Raw genomic sequence first — 19,789 nt, forward strand, 5'->3', positions numbered from 1 at the left:
AAGTAACAGTGAGGAGCTGTTTGACTTTCCCTTCTTCTTCTCCCTACCATGCTGTGGGAATAATGTTATTGACTATACAGTTTTCATAAAATTGCTCATTGTCATTCCCAAGACACCCAAAGCAATGATCAACCCGGCATGAGTGTCGCATTGCCAAATACCTTGATGAGATATATGCAAAACTTTTATTTATTTTTTAAATATTTTATTTATTTATTCATGAGAGACACAGAGAGAGAGAGAGGCAGAGACACAAGCAGGGGGAGAAGCAGACTTCATGCAGGGAGCCCGACATGGGACTCAATCCCAGGTCTCCAGGATCAGGCCCTGGACTGAAGGTGGTGCTAAACCGCTGAGCCACCTGGGCTGCCCTATGCAAAACTTTTAAAATAACTCCCTTCCTCTTCTTCAACCAATGCTTACATTAGGCAAAGAAGAGCCTAGAGGTTGCTGAGGAGTGAGCAGAAGTTGGAAGCGGCTCTGATATCTTAAAAGAGTTTACTGCCCTCCCCTAGAGTTTGTATTTCAAAACATGGCCATCCAACCATGTGGCACTATAATATACACAGCTGCTGGAGGTTGACGGGGGTGATGGGAGTGGTGACTCATTCTAGAACTCTATGATGCAGGTCAATGAGAATGACTTGCCTGAGGGCCTTGAGAAAGAACAAACTGGTGTCCTGCTCTAGCTGTCATTTGGTGGCAAGCATGCTAGATATTATATTAAATGGACCTGATATTAGCATTTACCACATCACTTGGTTTTATTGGGACTGTTGTGGTTTCAGCACTGAAAATCTCACGCCCTGGGAACCCTCTCAGTTCCAAGAAAACCAGTGCAGTTGGTTACCTTACTTGGACTATAACATTGCATTTAGAATAAGCTATGTGATCTTGGCCAGGTCATATGGCCTCCTAAGCTTGGATTCTCTTTTATAAGGTGGAATTAAAAATATCTGCCTTGCAACCTTGCAAGAATCACATGCAGTAGTGTCCACTAACATGCTTGGTATCTTGTGAGATCCCATGCCAATATCAGAAAATGTAGTCATTGAAGATATTGTTTCTTTGAGGCATAGGGTCTACCTGAGAATTCTGAGGTGGTTATACAAAGCTGAAAGCCTATGACCTGAAGACTTCTCCAAAGCAATGGTGCACATGACTCCAAAGACAATTGGAGAGTGTGGGAGGAAAATGAGGGCTCACAAAGATCCTTGGCATGGGATCCTGATGAATTGATACTTGGTATTTGCAATGGCTCCACTTTATATTTGAGGTGGCTCTATGCCTGGGTCCCTACTGAAATCTGTGCACATGGCCTAGACTAGTCTGGCTTTTCTATCAGAATCTGCTATCTTATAGGTAAAATGAAAGATAATTTTATGTGGAATCAATGATTTCTTAACTCCCTTTTGGCTGTAAAGCCACGTCACATAACACCAGTGCGCTCCAGACATTAGCCACTGTGGGAGATGGAGGTGGTCTCCTGACCTCAATCACTCTTAGGCCCTTTGCAGTTATATTTTGTACCTTGTCACCTATTTCCTTCCTTTTCTTCTGACACTCTCTAATTATCTCCTTTGTCATTTATTTGCTCCTGTTTCCCTCTTTGGGGATTGTAGTTCCTCATGAGGAAACTATTAGGTTCATGAGGTATGTAGAATTTCCCTGTCTTGTTGACTGCCAGCTACTGAAACCAGCATGGCAGATGCCTGGTCAGTATGTGTGAAATGAATGAGTGGACTGGACATCCATGGTTATCTTCTACTGATCACAAGCCACATCAGCTTGATATATTTTGTTATGTTAGCAATATTTTAGTTTCTTTAAAATCAATATTGTTGATAATGAGGAGAGCAAAAGATGTGAACTATACAGTTCTCCACTATCTTTAATGCAAGGGTGTTGCAGACTTGCAGATATGAGGCCCAGGGCTAAGATTCAAGCAAGAGATGGCTTATGGGAAATTTGAGGTAATCTGAAATACTTAGTAAACACTTAATTCAACTGTTACATAGCATACCCCTGAATTCTTTTTTTTTCCATATCACAGGATGTTAATATAATCTAAAGTTGAAGATGGTAATTAATTCAGAGTATGAATATGGTGGAGTCTAGTTCTTCAGTGTCAGCAAATTGCCTGCTATGACTCTCCTTTCCTCTCCTCTATCCCAGTTCAGCCATGGGATATTGCCTGGCATTGAAATGAGAGTAACAGGACAGCCTCCGGCAGGGTAAGGCAGGGGAGACAGAGTATGTATAACTCTCAGATTAGGCCTGCTCCCTCTTATGATTCACAGCAGATGTTATCTGCTAAACTCAAACAGCTGATCCTTGATTTAAAGATAATTTGTTTATTATTATACTAAACAGAGCCTGTAAATCTCTATTATAGCCTGATGAGAACCAAGGAAAATACTGTATGCTGAAAGCACCAATAGCTTACATTTTCCTAGCTTCATTCTCCCCTGTAATCTGAACCACTGATAAGGAATATTGACATTTTTAGAGAGAATTATAAGTAAAGCAATAAACAATCCATGTTTTGGTGTGTGTTAAATGTGTCTTGAGTTATGGTTCCAAGTGGTAATCAGGCTCGACTTTGTTAATCTACCAAATGTTGTGTTTTGGTGACAGCTGAGTCTCATCTTGAAGGCCTGTGTTCTTTCAAGCTTCTTGAGAATATCCAAATCCACTGGGTTCACATTCTCAGAGAGGACACTGGTTGCACAAAGAACAGAGGTTGCATAATGCCCCTATAAGCCCCATTACAGCTATTTGCACAGCTGTAATCATTATAAATAAATTACTTCATAAATTTCAACAAATGAAATCATGTTATTTTGTTTTGTCTGCTCTGTCTCTTCATTGTGCTGCTAAGTCGCCAGTATGTCATTTATTTTGGCTCATTTTTGTGGAAATGAGATTTAAAGAGGAGCTTGATTGAAGCATCTGAGGACACTCTTCTCTCCTACCCCAAACTTTGTTTTTTTCCCCCCCATCAGAGGAAAAAAAGGAGCTGAAAATAAGAATAATTAATGGACTAACATAAGAATAAGTATGTGGTAAGTTCCTGGAGCACATTGCTTTACTTCTGGCAGGTATATTGAGGTATAATTTACATGTAGTAAAATTCACATTTTGTAGGAATAGAGTTCTTGTAGTTTCAACAAAGAAGTTGAATCTTGAACATGGTTTTGAACTATGTGGTTCCACTTATATGCAGATTTGTTTTCACTAAATATATGTACAGTTCTGTAGATTTATTTCTTTCTGAATTTCGGTAACACTTTTCTCTAACTTATTTTATTACAATATAGTTTTGTCTATCCCAGAATGTCATATAAATGGAATCATAGAGTATTTAGCCCTATGAGTTTGGCTTCATTTACTGAGCTTGATATTTTTTGAGATTTATCAGTGTTTTAATCCTTCTTACCACTGAGTAGTATCACTGTTTTGCTTCCATTCTCAAGTGAGGGTCATTGGGTTAATTTCAGTTTTGTATTATGAATAAAGCTACTTTAAATATTCTTGTACATATCTTTTTGTGGACATGTTTTCCTAACTCTTGGGTAAATACTTGGGAATGATTGCTAGCTCATATGGCAAGTATATGTTTAACTTTATGAGAAATGCCAAGCTATTTCCAAAGTGTCTGTTCCATGTTCCATTCTCACCAGTGATGGATGAGAAATCCAGTTGCCTTGGCCTATGTTTGGAACTTGATGTTGTCTGGATTGGAAGAATTAATATTGTGAAAATGTCAATGTTACCTGGGGCAATTTACACGTTTAATGCAATCCCTAACAAAATACCATGGACTTTCTTTAGAGAGTTGGAACAAATTATTTTAAGATTTGTGTGGAATAAGAAAAGACCCTGAATAGCCAGGGGAATATTAAAAAAGAAAACCAGAGCTGGGGGCATCACAATGCCAGATTTCAGGTTGTACTACAAAGCTGTGGTCATCAAGACAGTTTGCTACTGGCACAAAAACGGACACATAGATCAATGGAACAGAATAGAGAATCCAGAAGGGGACCCTCAACTTTATGGTAAACTGATATTAGACAAGGGAGGAAAGACTATCCACTGGAAAAAAAGACAGTCTCTTCAATAAATGGTGCTGGGAAAATTGGACATCCACATGCAGAAGAATGAAACTAGACCACTCCCTTGCACCATACACAAAGATAAACTCAAAATGGATGAAAGATCTTAATGTGAGACAAGATTCCATCAAAATCCTAGAGGAGAACACAGGCAACACCCTTTTTGAACTTGGTCACAGTAACTTCTTGCAAGATTCATCCATGAAGGCAAGAGAAACAAAAGCAAAAATGAACTATTGGGGCTTCATCAAGAAGCTTTTGCACAGCCAAAGAAACAGTCCACAAAACTAAAAGACAACCAACAGAATGGGAGAAGATATTTGCAAATGACGTATCAGATAAAGGGCTAGTTTCCAAAATCTATAAAGAACTTATTAAACTCAACAGCAAAGAAACAAACAATCCAATCATGAAATGGGCAAAAGACATGAAGAGAAAGCTCACAGAGGAAGACATGGACATGGCCAACAAGCACATGAGGAAATGCTCCACATCACTTGCCATCAGGGAAATACAAATCAAAACCACAATGGGATACCACCTCACACCAGTGAGAATGGGGAAAATTAACAAAGCAGGAAACCACAAATGTTGGAGAGGATGTGGAGAAAGGGGAACCCTCTTGCACTGTTGGTGGGAATGTGAACTGGTGCAGCCACTCTGGAAAACTGTGTGGAGGTTCCTCAAAGAGTTAAAAATAGACCTGCCCTACGACCCAGCAATTGCACTGTTGGGCATTTACCCCAAAGATACAGATGCAGTGAAATGCTGGGACACCTGCACCCCAATGTTTCTAGCCGCAATGTCCACAGTAGCCAAACTGTGGAAGGAGCCTCACTGTCCATCGAAAGATGAATGGATAAAGAAGATGTGGTCTATATATACAATAGAATATTACTCAGCCATTAGAAACGACAAATACTCACCATTTGCTTCGACGTGGATGGAACTGGAGGGTATTATGCTGAGTGAAATAAGTCATAAGAAGGACAAACATTATATGGTCTCATTCATTTGGGGAATATAAAAATTAGTGAAAGGGAATAAAGGGGAATGGAGAAGAAATGAGTGGGAAATATCAGAAAGGGAGACAGAACATGGAAGACTCCTAACTCTGGGAAACAAACTAGGGTTGGTGGAAGGGGAGGTGGGCAGGGGGTGGGGGTGACTGGGTGACGGGCACTGAGATGGGCACTTGACGGGATGAGCACTGGGTGTTATTCTATATGTTGGCAAATTGAACACCAATAAAAAATAAATTTATAAAAAAAGAAAAAAAGAACTTGATGTTGTCAGGCTTCTTTTCTTAAAACCATTCGAATTAGTATGAAGTGGCACCTCCCTGTGGTTTTAATTTACATTTATGTGCCTATTGGCCATTTGTGTATCTTCTTTGGAGAAATGTCAATTCAGATACTTTGCCCACGTAAATTCAAACACAGAATTGCAATCTGATCTAGCAATTTCATTCCTATGTATATATTCCAGAAAATTGAAATCAAGGACTCAAACAGATAATTGTACATCAATGTTCATAGTAACATCATTCACAATAGCCAAAAGGTGGAGACAACCCAAATATCCACTGATGAATGGATAAACAAAATTCAGTATATAAATACAACAGGATATTATTTGGCCTTAGAAAGGAATGCAGTTCTGATACATGCTACAACATAGATGAACCTTGAAAACATTATGCTAAATGAAACAAGCCAGACATGAGGATGAATATTGTATGATTCTCCTTAGATGAGGTACCTAGAAGCGGCTAACTCACAAAGATGGAAAATATAAGATGTTATTAGAGATGGGGGAGAGGAGAGAATGAGAAGTTATTGTCTAATGAGAACAGGGTTTCTGTTTGGGGTGATGAAAAATCATGGAAATGGACAGTGGTAGGGATTGTACAACATTATGAATGTACTGATTGCCACTGAATTGTTCACTTAAAATGATTAAAATGATAAATTTCATGTTATGTATTTTTTTACTCTTATAATAAAAAAGGCATTCTTGGGGCACCTGGATGGCTCAGTGGTTGAGCATCTGCCTTCAGCTTAGGGCATGGTCCTGGGATCGAGTCTCGCATCGGGCTCCCTATGGGGAGCCTGCTTCTCCCTCTGCCTGTCTCTGCCTCTCTCTGTGTGTCTCCTGTGAATAAATAAATAAAATCTTTTTTATAAAGGCATTCTTTGCCCATTTTATAAATCGGCGTTGTCTTTTTTAAATTTTTGAGTTGTAGGAGTTCTTTATATATTCTAGATACCAAATCTTTAGCAGATATGTGATTTGCAAATATTTGCTACCATTCTGCAAGGTTATCTTTTGATACACAAAAGTTTTTAATGTTGTTGGATTCCAATTTACCGGCTTTTTCCTTGGTTGGCTGTGCTTTGGGTTTCATATCTATAACCATGCCTCATCCAAGGTTATGAAGATTTATACTTAGGTTTTCTTCTAAGGAGTTTCAGTGCTTACATTTAGATTTATGATTCATTTTGAGCTGACTTTTGTTTATAGTGTAAAGTAGAAGTCCAAATTCATGTTTTGCATATGGCTATCCAGTTGTCTTAGCACCATTTGTTGGAAAGGCTATTCTTTTCCTATTGGATTTCCTTAGTACCCTGTTTAACTGTTACTGACCACAAGTGTATGGAATTATTTTTGGATCCTCAAGTCTATTCTGTTGGCCGACTTGCATATCTGTAGGCCAACATCACATAATCTCGATTACTGTAGCTTTGTTTTAGGTTTTGAAATCGAAAAGAGTGAATCCTCCAACTTTTTTTTTTTCTATACAGTTTTAGCTGTTCTGGATCCATTGCATTTCCATATGACTCTTTGGAACAGGTTGCCAATTTCTGTAAAAATGGCAGTTGGAATTTAGATATGAATGGATTGAATCTGTATTGAATACCAATACAGGGAGCATTTTAATCTTAACAGTATCAGGTCTTCCAACTTCTAAACATGGATATATTTGGAGAACAAATCTTATACCTTACTGTTTAACTTTATTCTTAAGTGTTTTATTCTTTTGATGCTATTTTAAATGGAATTGCTTTCTAAATTTTATTTTTGAAGTGTTCATTGCTAGTGTATAGAAATACAACTGATTATGGATATAGATCCTGCATCCTACAAACTTATTAAATTTATTTATTAGCTATATTATGTATTTGTTAATTACTTAGGGTTTTCTTTTTATACCTAAAATCATGCCATCAACAAACAGAAATAATTTTATTTCTTCCCTTCCAATATCAATGCCTTTTGATTCTTTTTCTATTCTGATTGGCCAGGCTAGTGCCTCTAGCACAATATGAAAGAAGTGGTGAGATTTTAGGGGATAGCTTTCAATTCTGTCACCATTAAGTATGATGTTGGATATAGATTTTTTGTAGATGTCTTTTATCCGGTTGAAAACGTTTCCCTCTATTCCTAGTGTACTGAATGTTTTTTATCATAAAAGTGTGTTGGACTTTGTCAGTCTTTTTCCTGTGTCTATTTTGTGTAGTTTTTTTATTTTTTATATATTTTTTATTTTGTGTAGGTTTTATTCTTTATTCTATTAATATGGTTTATTGCGTTGATTGTGTTTTTGTAAGTTGAACCAGTCTTACATTCCTGAGAGAAATCCCAGTTGGTCAGAGTATATAATTCTTTTCATTTGCTGCTGCATTTTGCTTGTTAGTATTTTGTTGAGGATTTTTATGTCTATTGTTATGAGGAATATTGTTCTATGGTTGCCTTTTTGTGAGAAGTCTTTGTCCATTTTGGTATAAGGGTAATATTGGTTTCATGGAATGAGGTGGTAAGTGCTCCCTTCTATTTTTAGAAAAGTTCATGATGGATTGATGTTAATTCTTATTCAAAAATTTGGTAGAATTTACCATTGAAGCAATCTGGTTTTGAGCTTTTTCTTTGTGGATTGTGTTTATTACAATTTCTAATTGTAAAGCAATTTCTTAACTTCTTATGGACCTATTCATATTTTTTATTTATTCTTGAGCCAGTTTTGGAAATTTGTGTCTTTCTAAGAATTTGTTCATTTTAATTGGTTATCTAATTTGTTGGCATACAATTGCCCTTAGTATTCTCTTATAATACTTTTTATTTCCGTAAGCGTGGGAGTAATGCTCCATCCTTCATTCCTGATTTTAGTCACTTGAATCTCTCCTCTTTTGTTCTTTTCTTTTATTTTTTTTTTAATTTTTATTTATTTATGATAGTCACAGAGAGATAGAGAGAGAGGCAGAGACACAGGCAGAGGGAGAAGCAGGCTCCATGCACCAGGAGCCTGATGTGGGATTCGATCCCGGGTCTCCAGGATCGCGCCCTGGGCCAAAGGCAGGCGCCAAACCGCTGCGCCACCCAGGGATCCCCTCTTTTGTTCTTTTAAATATTTAACTAGACCTACACAGTCTAGCTAACTGTTATTAATTTTGTTGATCTTTTAAAAGGACCAACTTTTGGTATCTCATTTTCTCTATTGTCTTTGTAATTTCTATTTCATTTATTTCTACTCATAATCTATATTATTTCCTTCTCTCTCCTTGTTTTAGATTTGGTTACTCTTTTTTTTTCTTCTAGCTTCTTAAGATACAAGGTTAGGTTGTTGATTGGAGATCATTCTTTTTAATGTAAGCATTTAAAAGTATAAACGTTCCTTAGAGCAGTTTTGCGGCATCTCATAAGTTTTGGTATGTGGTGTTTTCATTTTCATCCATCTCAAAATATTTTCTAATTTCCTTTGAGGTTTCTCCTTTGGCACATTGTTTGTTTAGGAGTGTGTTCTGTAATTTATGCATAATTGTGAATTGTCCAAATTTCCTTCTGCATTGATTTTAATTTATTTTCACTCTGGATGGATAATATCAATCTTTTTAAATTTATTGAGACTTGGTCTATAGCCTAACATATGGTTTAGCCTGAAGAGTGTTTCATGTACGTTTCAGAAGAATATTTGTTCTGCTTCGTTCAGTGAAGTACTCTATAGATGTTTGTTAGGGCTAGTTGGTTTATGGTATTGCCCCAATCTCTGTTTCCTTGCTGATCTTCTGCATAGTTTTGATATCCATTATTGAGTGGCATATTGAAATATTCAACTATTATTATTGAACTATTATTCCTTCAACTCTGTCAGCTTTTACCTAATGTATTTTGGGACTCTGTTGTTAGATGCCCATTATTGCTTCAAATATTTTTTTCTGCCTTTTTCTCTCCTTTCTTTCCGAGGCTTTCAGCATGCATGTGTTGATATACTCAACAATTTATACAGGTCTTGAGGCACTGCTCATTTCTCTATCTCCATTTTCCCTTCCTGTTTTTCAGGCTGAATCATCACCTTAGCTTATCTTCAAGTGCACTGATTCCCTTGAATGAATTTTTGAATTTTAATTAGAGTTTTCAATTACATATTTTTTGTTTGGTGTTTCTGTAATTATTATCTCTTTCTTAATATTCTTTAGTTAGTGAGCTATCTTTCTCAGACTATATTTTTTTTAGAAATGATTTCCTTCAACTCTTTCAACATATTTATAAAAACTGGTTTAAAATAACTGTCTAGTAGGCCCAAATTCTGGACTTCCTCAAAGAGTTTGTGTTGATTGCTTATTTTTATTGTGCATGAGCCATACTTTCTTCTTTCTTTACATATCTCATAATTTTTGAAGGGGACACTGGATTTTTAAATAACATGTAATAACTTTGGAAATTATATGAAATTATGCCTCCTTCCCAGTGTTGTCATTTATGATTGTTGTAGTTATTCTTTGTTGGTTCAGTGACTTTTCTGAACCAATTCTGTAAAGGTTGTATTTTTTTGTTGTGTATGACCATTGAAAGATCTAAGCTAGCTTAGTGGTTAGATAAATGTTTTGACATAGATTTCCCTAAATGCCTGGAACAAATAAGTGTCCTAGTCTTTGCTTAGTGGCATGCCTTCAACACCCATCCAGGCAATTAACTCTTTCTTAACTTTTGCTTCCTGCTTGTGCAAAGTCTCCAAATCAATCAGAGTGGGCACATAGCCTTATGTGTGCCTGTGACTTTCTACTTTCATAGAAATATGATGGAGCTTTCTAAAAACCCCATAGACTTCTTCATCCTTATATTTTCTTCTGAAGCTTTTTTGTTAGTCTATTCTTTGCCCTAATTGTATCTATCATCTCAGACAGTCACAACTTTATGACTGTAGCTTATTATTGTTTTTAGTAAATGCTCCATAACAATGGCTTTATGCACATTTAGCTCCAACTTAGGTCAAATAAAAACAAACTTTTCTTTTTTCTTTTATTTTTTTTAAACAAGCTTTTCAGGTGGAATCTTCCAGGGACCCAAAGTACAAGCCAAATAATGACAAATTAATGGGAGTGAGGCTTTGAGAGAGCTTCAGCTTTGTTCTGTTCCTTCCACGTGGAATGACTATTATCTTCAAGAGTACTGCTAAGCTGGAGTGCGGAGTCATGAAGCTCATGTTTTTACTGAGATTCAAATATATTACCCAACCAAATACTCCCTATATTGTTGAAAGCCTTGGGTTAATTCCCAGACTTCTATAAAAGTTGATTCTGACAAATTTTGTGAGTTTTTTTCTTTTTTTTGTAGTATGTTTTTATTCAAATACTTTTATTCAGGCATAATTGACACACAGGGTTATATGAATTTCAGGTGTACAATTAATGATTCAACAATTCTGCACATTACTCAGTGCCCATCAAGATAAATGTACTCTTAATCCCCTTCACCTGTTTCACCCATTCCCCTCCCATCATCCTTCTGGTAACCTTCAGTTTAGTCTCAATAGTTAAGAGTCTGTTTTTTTTTTATTTGTTTTTTTCTTTGTTTTGTAAAATCCCACATATGAGTGACATCATACGGTGTTTGTCTTTCTGTGACTGACTTACTTCATTTAGCATTAAACCGTCTAGATCCATCCATGTTGCACATGGCAAGATTCCATTCTTTTTAAGGCCAAATAATATTCCATTCATTTATCTCTCATATCTTCTTTATACATTCATCCATTCATCTATGGATGGATACTCAGGTTGCTTCCATTTCTTGGATTATTGTAGATAATGCTGCAGTACACAGAGGAGTGCATATATCTTTCTGAGTTAGCTTTTGCTTTTTTTTGTTTTTTGGTACATTTTTCTGAAGAAGACATACAGATGGCCAACAGACACATCAAAAGATGCTTAACATCTTTTTCCATCATCAGAGAAAAGCAAATAAAAATATCAGTGAGATATCACCTCATACCTGTCAGAATGGCTAAAATAAAAAACACAAGAAATAACAAGTGTTGATGAGAATGTGGAGAAAAAGGAACCGTTGTGCACAGTTGGTGGGAATGCAAACTGGTATGGCCACTGTGGGAAACAGTATGGAGTTTCCTCAAAAAATAAAAAATACAAATACCATATGATCCAGTAATTTTGGGAAATTTTAATTGCTTTTAAAGAGGGGTAAAATTTTAGTGGTCCTTACTCTGCCATTTTTGCTTACATCTAAAATTTTATATATGTGTGTTATTTTTATATGCTAGTGCCAAACTGTATGTAATGAGTATCCCTTCCTTAACTGTAGTCAAAGTTGGGATTTGCTTTTAATTTGAATACTAGGCAGTATAAATGGAGACACCCTTTTACCCATTGGTCAGGTATAGAATTGGAAAAGCTATGAGGACAATAATTCATGGTTATTTTGTAGGTCCCTGGCCCCAATCCTCTTGGAGGACATGAGCCTCCCCAAGTAATTTATGGTTTGTAATAAATACTTCTTTCTTTGATTGCTAGATTAAATTAAATTAGCTGAAGCTTATAGGCCTTGAAAATAAAGCTTCCTAATTCAACTTGATTATGATGCAACCATTTGAATTTAGGTACAAATGCAAAGTTGAGACCTAGGAATGTGATTGGACTTCATCGGTTAATTTTAGAAGATGGGAGTATTACTCTTACCTGGGCGAGGCACTGTACAAATGCCTGACCACTCTCCCTAAGACTGAGAGGTCCTTTGGCTCCTGAAAGAAAGACAGTCCCATGGTCATTTCTTTAGGAAGGACAAGCCTTGTAGTCACTATACCTGCTGAGACCCTTTGGCTGAAGTTCCTTTCCACTTCCAAATCCTAAAGAAGAATTCCATTCTCTCCATCTTCTCACTTCTTCTTTAGATCCTTCTCGTTTAGTTTTCCATTCTCTCTACCATTGTGGTGAGAAACTGTAGCCCTTTATTTGACTCTGTGGTGAAGGGCCCTCCTTTTCTTCCATGTGAAGGGTCTAGGCGAGATGGGATGTAGTGTGGAAGCTTGTTTTTAATCATATTTCTAAGTATGTATTTTTGTGTAAAGCCCTATCAATTTAGAGAAGGGAAAAAAACCTGCTTCTGGCTCCACCTACACAGCTAGGATTTTATTCCTAAGTCAGACTGTTTTAGCAAGGATGGGTTATTTCACAATGTTCAACTAATACGTAAAAATCATGCAAGCATTGGAGGCTCTACTCTAGAGATAACAGGAGCTAAGCATAAAATACATGTGCTAATAGCTCAGCGTCTGACTTGGCCCACATTTATGAAATGATGACTCTTCGTATCTGGTAGGTCAAGTGATGGAGTTTAAACTCTGATTAACCCAGACATGGATAAATTACAATCATCTTGAATCCAGATGGCAAATGTGCTTATGACTTCCGGTACTTGACTGCACCACCATTCTCATAAAGTTGTATACAGCTGTTAACTGAATATTGTTGTGTTACATCTGTGGGAGAGATGCAAAATATTGGGAATGTGAAGAATTTATTTGGAGTGTAAGGTCTTTGTATGCCGTTGCTCATATCTAGCCACACTATAACCATGACATATTTGGTCCAGTAATTGTCCCCAAATTTAAAAAAAATCATATCACTGCATAATTTATATGAATTATTATTGCAGAATGCTCTGAATGAAAAGCTAGGTCAAACCATGTTAAAGGTAGTAGACTCAGCTCAGCTGGGCAGAGCACATACCATTCAATCATTTATTTACATACGAATGTTCATTAAAAGCCTACTGTGTGCCAATGACTCTTCCTGGTGCTGCAAGATAGAAGCAAGGATAGTGGACTTTGAAGAAAACAAAGCTCACCTTGACTTTGGATCAGATGCTGTTAGAGGAACCATCAGTGCAAATTTGGTAAAAGCCGTTGCTGCCAGACAAAAACTGAACTGCTTTCTTTCGCATCAGAATTTTTATATATCACATAAAGCTGCTTTGCCCAATTTAAGTGAGCTAAAGTTGAATACATTTTATTTTTATTGTTATTTATCTGTTTATCTATTTATTTTAAGTAGGCTCCATGCCCAGCATGGTACCCAGTGTGGGGTTTGAACTCACAACCCTGAGATCAAGACTTTAGCTGAGATCAAGAGTTGGATTGCTTACCAACTGAGCCACCCAGGCACCTCATAAAATTGAATACATTTTAAATTTCAGTTTCTCAGTCATCCTAACCTCCTTAACCTAAATATTTAATATTTAGTGTTAAAGTATTTAATAGTGATGTGTCCAGTGGTTACTGAAATGGACAGCACAAGTGTAAAACATCTCTATCATCACAGAAAATTCTGTTGAGCAGCTCTGATATAGATGTTGGAATGAAAAAAACCCGGGTGACTTCACTTAATGATTACTATCAGGCACAATTTATGAGTTCACACTATTTCCTACAACAGACACATTTATGAGGACAAGAAATTTTCTAAAGCAGGTTTTACAAGCTTTGAAGTTACAAAAAGACAGGCTTGGCAGTTAATTTAAGAGTTGTTACCTCATGTGTTCTCATTTTCTTTATGTTGAATGTTAGAAAAAAAAATAGTATGAGCCAATGCAAAACTAATAATAAGGATTATGGCAGGGATTGCTGACTCTTCACCAAAATCCATTCTCCTCTTTTTTTTTTTTTTTGCAAAAGTATAGTGCTACTCTGCTGACCATCTACACTGCAGTGCCCACCCTCACCCCTCACATACATTTTGGTGTAGTGCCTTGGTTCTTACCAATGGAATATAAAGAGAAGGGACATCACTTCTGAACAGAGCTCTTAAGTGGGCTGATGTACTTCCTTCATACTCTTTTTTTTTTTTTTTTTTACTTTGCTGCAAGCCAGCCTCTGTACTATAGATTACAACATGCAGAAAAGAACACCCCCTTAGGTAGGGCATGATGAAAAACATAAGAAGCAGCCTAAGTCATATATTGTGTAGAGTCAAGTGGCCCAATAGTCTGAAAGTTCAACTGATATATAAGGATAAAAGGACTTCCATTTTACTTGACCAACTGCATTTTGAAGTCATAGCAGCTAGTATTACCCTAGCTAGTCATAGTTTGTCATAGCAGCTAGTATTACCCTAGCATACATAAGAGAAGGTATTAATTTTAATTTTGATCGTATATATTTTTTCAGCCTTAGCTGCTAGAAACAACCACATTATCATGAAAAAAAATTTATAGCACGTTCACTGAAACACCTCTTTAATACATGATGAAATTGCTTCCTATCTTTATAAGGCCCTTGTTTTATGTTGGATTCCCTAGAATCAGAGCCTGTGATGGGGATTCTCTTGCATTTACTGCATGAGGACTCTCCAGAGAAACATGTAAAGCAATGTGGGGAGCAAAATGAAGAAGGGGAAAAGCCAAGAAAAGATGTGGATTCAGCTGGATACTAACTTCGACTTGATTCTCTGGAAAGCTCTACAGTATAAATCTCACCATGAAGTTGTTTCTGCCTAAGGCACGGCACAGGGTTTGGAACCTCCATATTAGTCAGTCTTTCACTGGTAGACCCTCCCTGGCATTTTCAGGGGGATGGTCTCTTATAGAAGGAGGAAAATCCTGAGACAAGTGGGGAGCTGTGAACTGCTTCTAGTCAACACTCTCATAGTTGGGGCATGAGTGCAGCAGCCTGTAAAGGCACCTGTCAGCCACCACTGGTGCTATAACAACTTACCTTTAAATATGTGAATGTATGATATACGGTACTCAGTTAGATGAGGCAGATGGGAAGGTTTTCTTCCCAAAGGGAAACCCGTATTTTTTATGACTCTAAGTATGGTCCCTAGTTTGGCAGAGCAAATTTCTACATAGGGAGATGGACAGGCAAAAGTTAAGTTTTGGCATAAGTACAGAAGTTGGGACAGTGGTCTGCATATGAAGTTGTGGGAAAACAAGAGAAGAAAGAAACAACACTACTCAGGGGGGCCACAGAAATCCATCCCTGATGTGAACAGGTATACAACAGCAATAGTGTGTGGTGCTACAGAAACTGAATTCTAGAGCCAGATGGCTTCTGCTTTAAACAAGTTTCTGTCACTAACATACTGTGTGACACTAAACAAGTAATTTGACCTGTCTTTGCCTTAGTTTCTTTTTTCTGTAAAATAGGGATAATGATGGATACTAATAACCACAGGCTGTTGAGTGAATTAATACTCAAGTATACAAAGGTCTTAGAATGCTGCCTAGAGCACAGTGAGTGGGATGGAAGGGTAGCTCTGTCAGGAAAGCTAGGTCTTGAAATGAGAAGCTAAGTGTGCCAGAGATTCTTCTGAAATACTGAGAGATTCTTCTGGCACAGAATAGGAGAGGTCAGTGGGTAAATAAGCCCTTGGCCTCTGGAAGCAGATATTCTAGGACTGAATCCCTACTCCACTACTGCATGACCTTGGGGAAATTATTTAAATTGTTTATGCCTTGGTTTCTTCATATTTAAATTTGGAATAATGGTAGCACTTTTCTCAGAGAAGTACAGTGAAAATTAAGTGAAATAATAGTTGTAATATTCTTAAACAGTACCTTAATTAAAAGTTGTTGTTCTTATTCTACAAGGAAAGGCAGGGGGACTTGCAGAGTTAATTGCTTGGGGGCAGGTTCATTGTTTATATACAGTGGTTTATGATATGAGTGTGATATCATAAAGTTAAGTAGAAACTGAACCGGAGGGCAGCCTGGGTGGCTCAGTGGTTTAGCGCTGCCTTTGGCCCAGGGCATGATCCTGGAGACCTAGGATCAAGTCCCACGTCAGGCTCCCTGCACGGAGCCTGCTTCTCCCTCTGCCTGTGTGTCTGCTTCTCTCTCTCTCTCTGTGTCTCTCATGAATAAAATAAATAAAACATTTAACAAAAAAAAAAAAGAAAGAAAGAAAGAAAGAAAGAAAGAAAGAAAGAAAGAAAGAAAGAAAGAAAGAAAGAAAGAAAGAAACTGAACTGGAAAATCCCACTGTACAAACTGAAGGTGCTTTGACTTGGTCCTGTGGGCACCATAAACCCAAATATGTTTTCTTAAGTTTCTTTCAGGGTAAGGAGGTGATACTAGTTAGCTACTGGTGCATAACAAGTGATCCCATAACTTAGTGTCTCAAGACAACAACTATTCATTTAATTTAGGGTTATATAGGTTGGCAATTTGGACTGGGATCAATTTGGACTGAGAGATTCTTCAGGTCTCAGGTAGATTTTGTATCTTCAGGTCTCTTTGTGATTCTGTGTTTGTTTTCTGATCAGATAGTCAGCTATGGTTCAGGGGGGTGACCAGGTGTTGGTTTGGGACACGTTGGTTCTCCTCCACAGGGTCTCTCCCTGACAGACCTTATTCTTATGTCAGAGTCAGGGTTCCAATAAACAGTGCACAATAGCTCTTGAGGCCTAGACTCTCAACTGTGCAACATCACTTCTGATGAATTTTCTTGGCTAAAGTGAGTCATAAGGTAGAGCCCAGAGTCTGAGTAGTTGGGCTTACAAAGTTATAGGGAAATAAGCATAGATACAGGAAAGTCATTAATTGGGACCAACAGTGAAACGATCTAGCATATTCTCCAATTAACACTTTTCTTTAATTCATGAGCATGAGTGAAGGCAGCACCTATAGCACTGCTATCTTTTTCAAAGTAATCGATGTTTGTAAGGTCCTGAGAAGGAATAGCTTTAAACATTCCAAAGAAGTGAGTCACCTTGGCCTTGCCATCTCTCCTTTTGTGCCCTAGCCTCTCTATTCTATACATTTCAAAAGTTGGTAGTTGTTGCTGGGAAGAGATCTGGTTGGGGAGACACCTGCATCATGAAGGGTAGAGGGACCTTACAATTCCACATATGATGTAGAAAGAGGCACATGATATTGAGGCAAAGAGAACCCACTATTGAAAAGAAAGGGACCTTTTAATATATAAAAGCAGAATTTTTTAATAATAAATTTATTTTTTATTGGTGTTCAATTTGCCAACATACAGGATAACACCCAGTGCTCATCCCGTCAAGTGCCCCCTCAGTGCCCTTCACCCATTCACCCCCACCCCCCGCCCTCCTCCCCTTCCACCACCCCTAGTTTGTTTCCCAGAGTTAGGAGTCTTTATGTTCTGTCTCCCTTTCTGATAAATCCTACCCATTTCTTCTCCCTTCCCTTCTATTCCCTTTCACTATTATTTATATTCCCCAAATGAATGAGAACATACACTGTTTGTCCTTCTCCGATTGACTTATTTCACTCAGCATAATACCCTCCAGTTCCATCCACGTTGAAGCAAATGGTGGGTATTTGTCATTTCTAATGGCTGAGTAATATTCCATTGTATACATAGACCACATCTTCTTTATCCATTCATCTTTCGATGGACAGTGAGGCTCCTTCCACAATGGCTATTGTGGACATTGTAAAAGCAGAATTTTTTGAAAAAACATTTAGGCAGGCCTTTCTACTCTACCTTTATCTCTTTATTCAGAAAGTTAGAGAATTAATAAAATCTCCCAATTTCCAGAACTAAAGAGATAAAGTAGACAATGTTGACTAAATGTCAGAAAGTACAAAGTTATAATATTTGAACTATGTATTAATCCACATGTTTGATATAATTTATATGCATTGTTAATTTTCATATAACCTCTTGAGTAGATATAGGGCATATATATTTTATTGAGGACTGCTACCCTGTGAGAAAAGAATCATTGAAGATCACAGATTAATAAAAAAACGTTAATGGATATTGAAATGAGGAACCAAAATTAAGTTTTGCACCCAGGTCATCCAAGCCTAGCCTGGGTCCCTTGCTTCACTCAACCCTTTGAATGACAATTTGCACTCTTGTTACCTGGAGGTGTTTCTATCACTGGATTGCTGCTTTTAGCACATTGCCCAGAGTTTACTATGCCTCCAGCAAGAAGTCGTTCTTTCATTATTAAATCTTTAGAAATAATTTAGTTTAATTTTCTCTTTAAATGGAAGGTAGATGTAAAATTCACAGAAAAAAGGTATATTACTTTTTCCCCAAATATCTAATTTTCATTTGTGCAGTGAATAGACTGGTCTATGTTTTTGTTTGGGTTGCCTAGAAGTTGGCCCTGAGATAGGATTTGAATGTAAGTAGTTTATTTAGGAAGGGAGCCCAGGGAACATTTGTGGGGAAGTGAGGCAGGGAAGGAAAGGCAGCTAATAGGAGGTGTATTATCATGCTGGTTACCACTGTGGGCATCAGGGGCTTCACAGGTGTCTCACCTGTGTAGTGAGGGAGCTGGGGGCATTTATACACTCACTGCCATCTAGTCTGTGGTTGAGGGCTGCTCCCAGTAGGTATCATTTGCCTGACATGTCCAGCCAGGTTGTGTGGCAGAGCAGGCTCCTGCCACCAGAGAAGGTCTTCAGGTAAAGATACACAAGTGATGTGCATGGAAATGAGAAGTGCTGAGGGAATATAGATTGGGACTTAAAGTGTCTGTTCCAGAGTAGATCCTGTTTTTCAAATCTTTGTTTTTTTAACTAGCTTCTCAAATCATTTAATGGAATATAAAACACCATATAAAATTAATTAAAAAAAAAAATAAGCAAACAAACAGCAGAGCTACTTCTGCAGTGGTTAGTAGGTGCTTGGCTCCAGTGTTCTCTCTTTCCCTATGGCTCTGAAAACCAATCCAGAGCCACCTCTGATTGACATCTTTGCACTGAACTGCCTTCTGTTATTACCTTCACTGCCTCCTCCCTTCCTTAAGACAAAACCAACACAACAAGATCTTTCCAATTGTACAGTGTGGCGATAATAGCAAAAATAAAAAAAAATTAAAAAAAAAAAACCTCAAGGATGGAGAACACAACAAAATGTGCAGCTCATTGGATGGCTATTTAAAACCCCCAGAAACTACAGAGAATAGGGTAGCCATAGTAACACACCCAGGCATATCGTCCCTTGGGCATGACTGCAAGCTGGAGAAGGGGGGATGGGGGTGTGGAGCAGGGGCCTGATGGGCTGGGGGCTCTCCTGGCACAGATTCACACTGAGACTGGAAAGGAACAGCCTTAACAGAAGCTGTGAATCTCCTGAACGAACATAGAGTTTTATCTATATTTTTGGCAACTTCCCTTTGGAATCAAAAGTTGGCTTCTTTAGGGATAACTTAAATGAAAGCATATTTAAAAAAATCTTTGATGAAACTCACACTATGGGGAAAAAAAACACCCCCCCCCAAAAAAAAATCCAGAAGACCAAATGGAAACTGTGGGCGGTAGTTATGATTATGCCTTTTGAAGCAGTTCCTCAGACACTGCTCTGGGTTTGGGCTCTTATTGTGTGGATGATCACATTAAATGACTGAAACTGCAAAGAAGCCCATGGGCTGTTGTCGTAAAAGTTATCGTTGCCT

Source organism: Vulpes lagopus, chromosome 18 (assembly GCF_018345385.1).
Source record: "Vulpes lagopus strain Blue_001 chromosome 18, ASM1834538v1, whole genome shotgun sequence".
NCBI lineage: Eukaryota > Metazoa > Chordata > Mammalia > Carnivora > Canidae > Vulpes > Vulpes lagopus.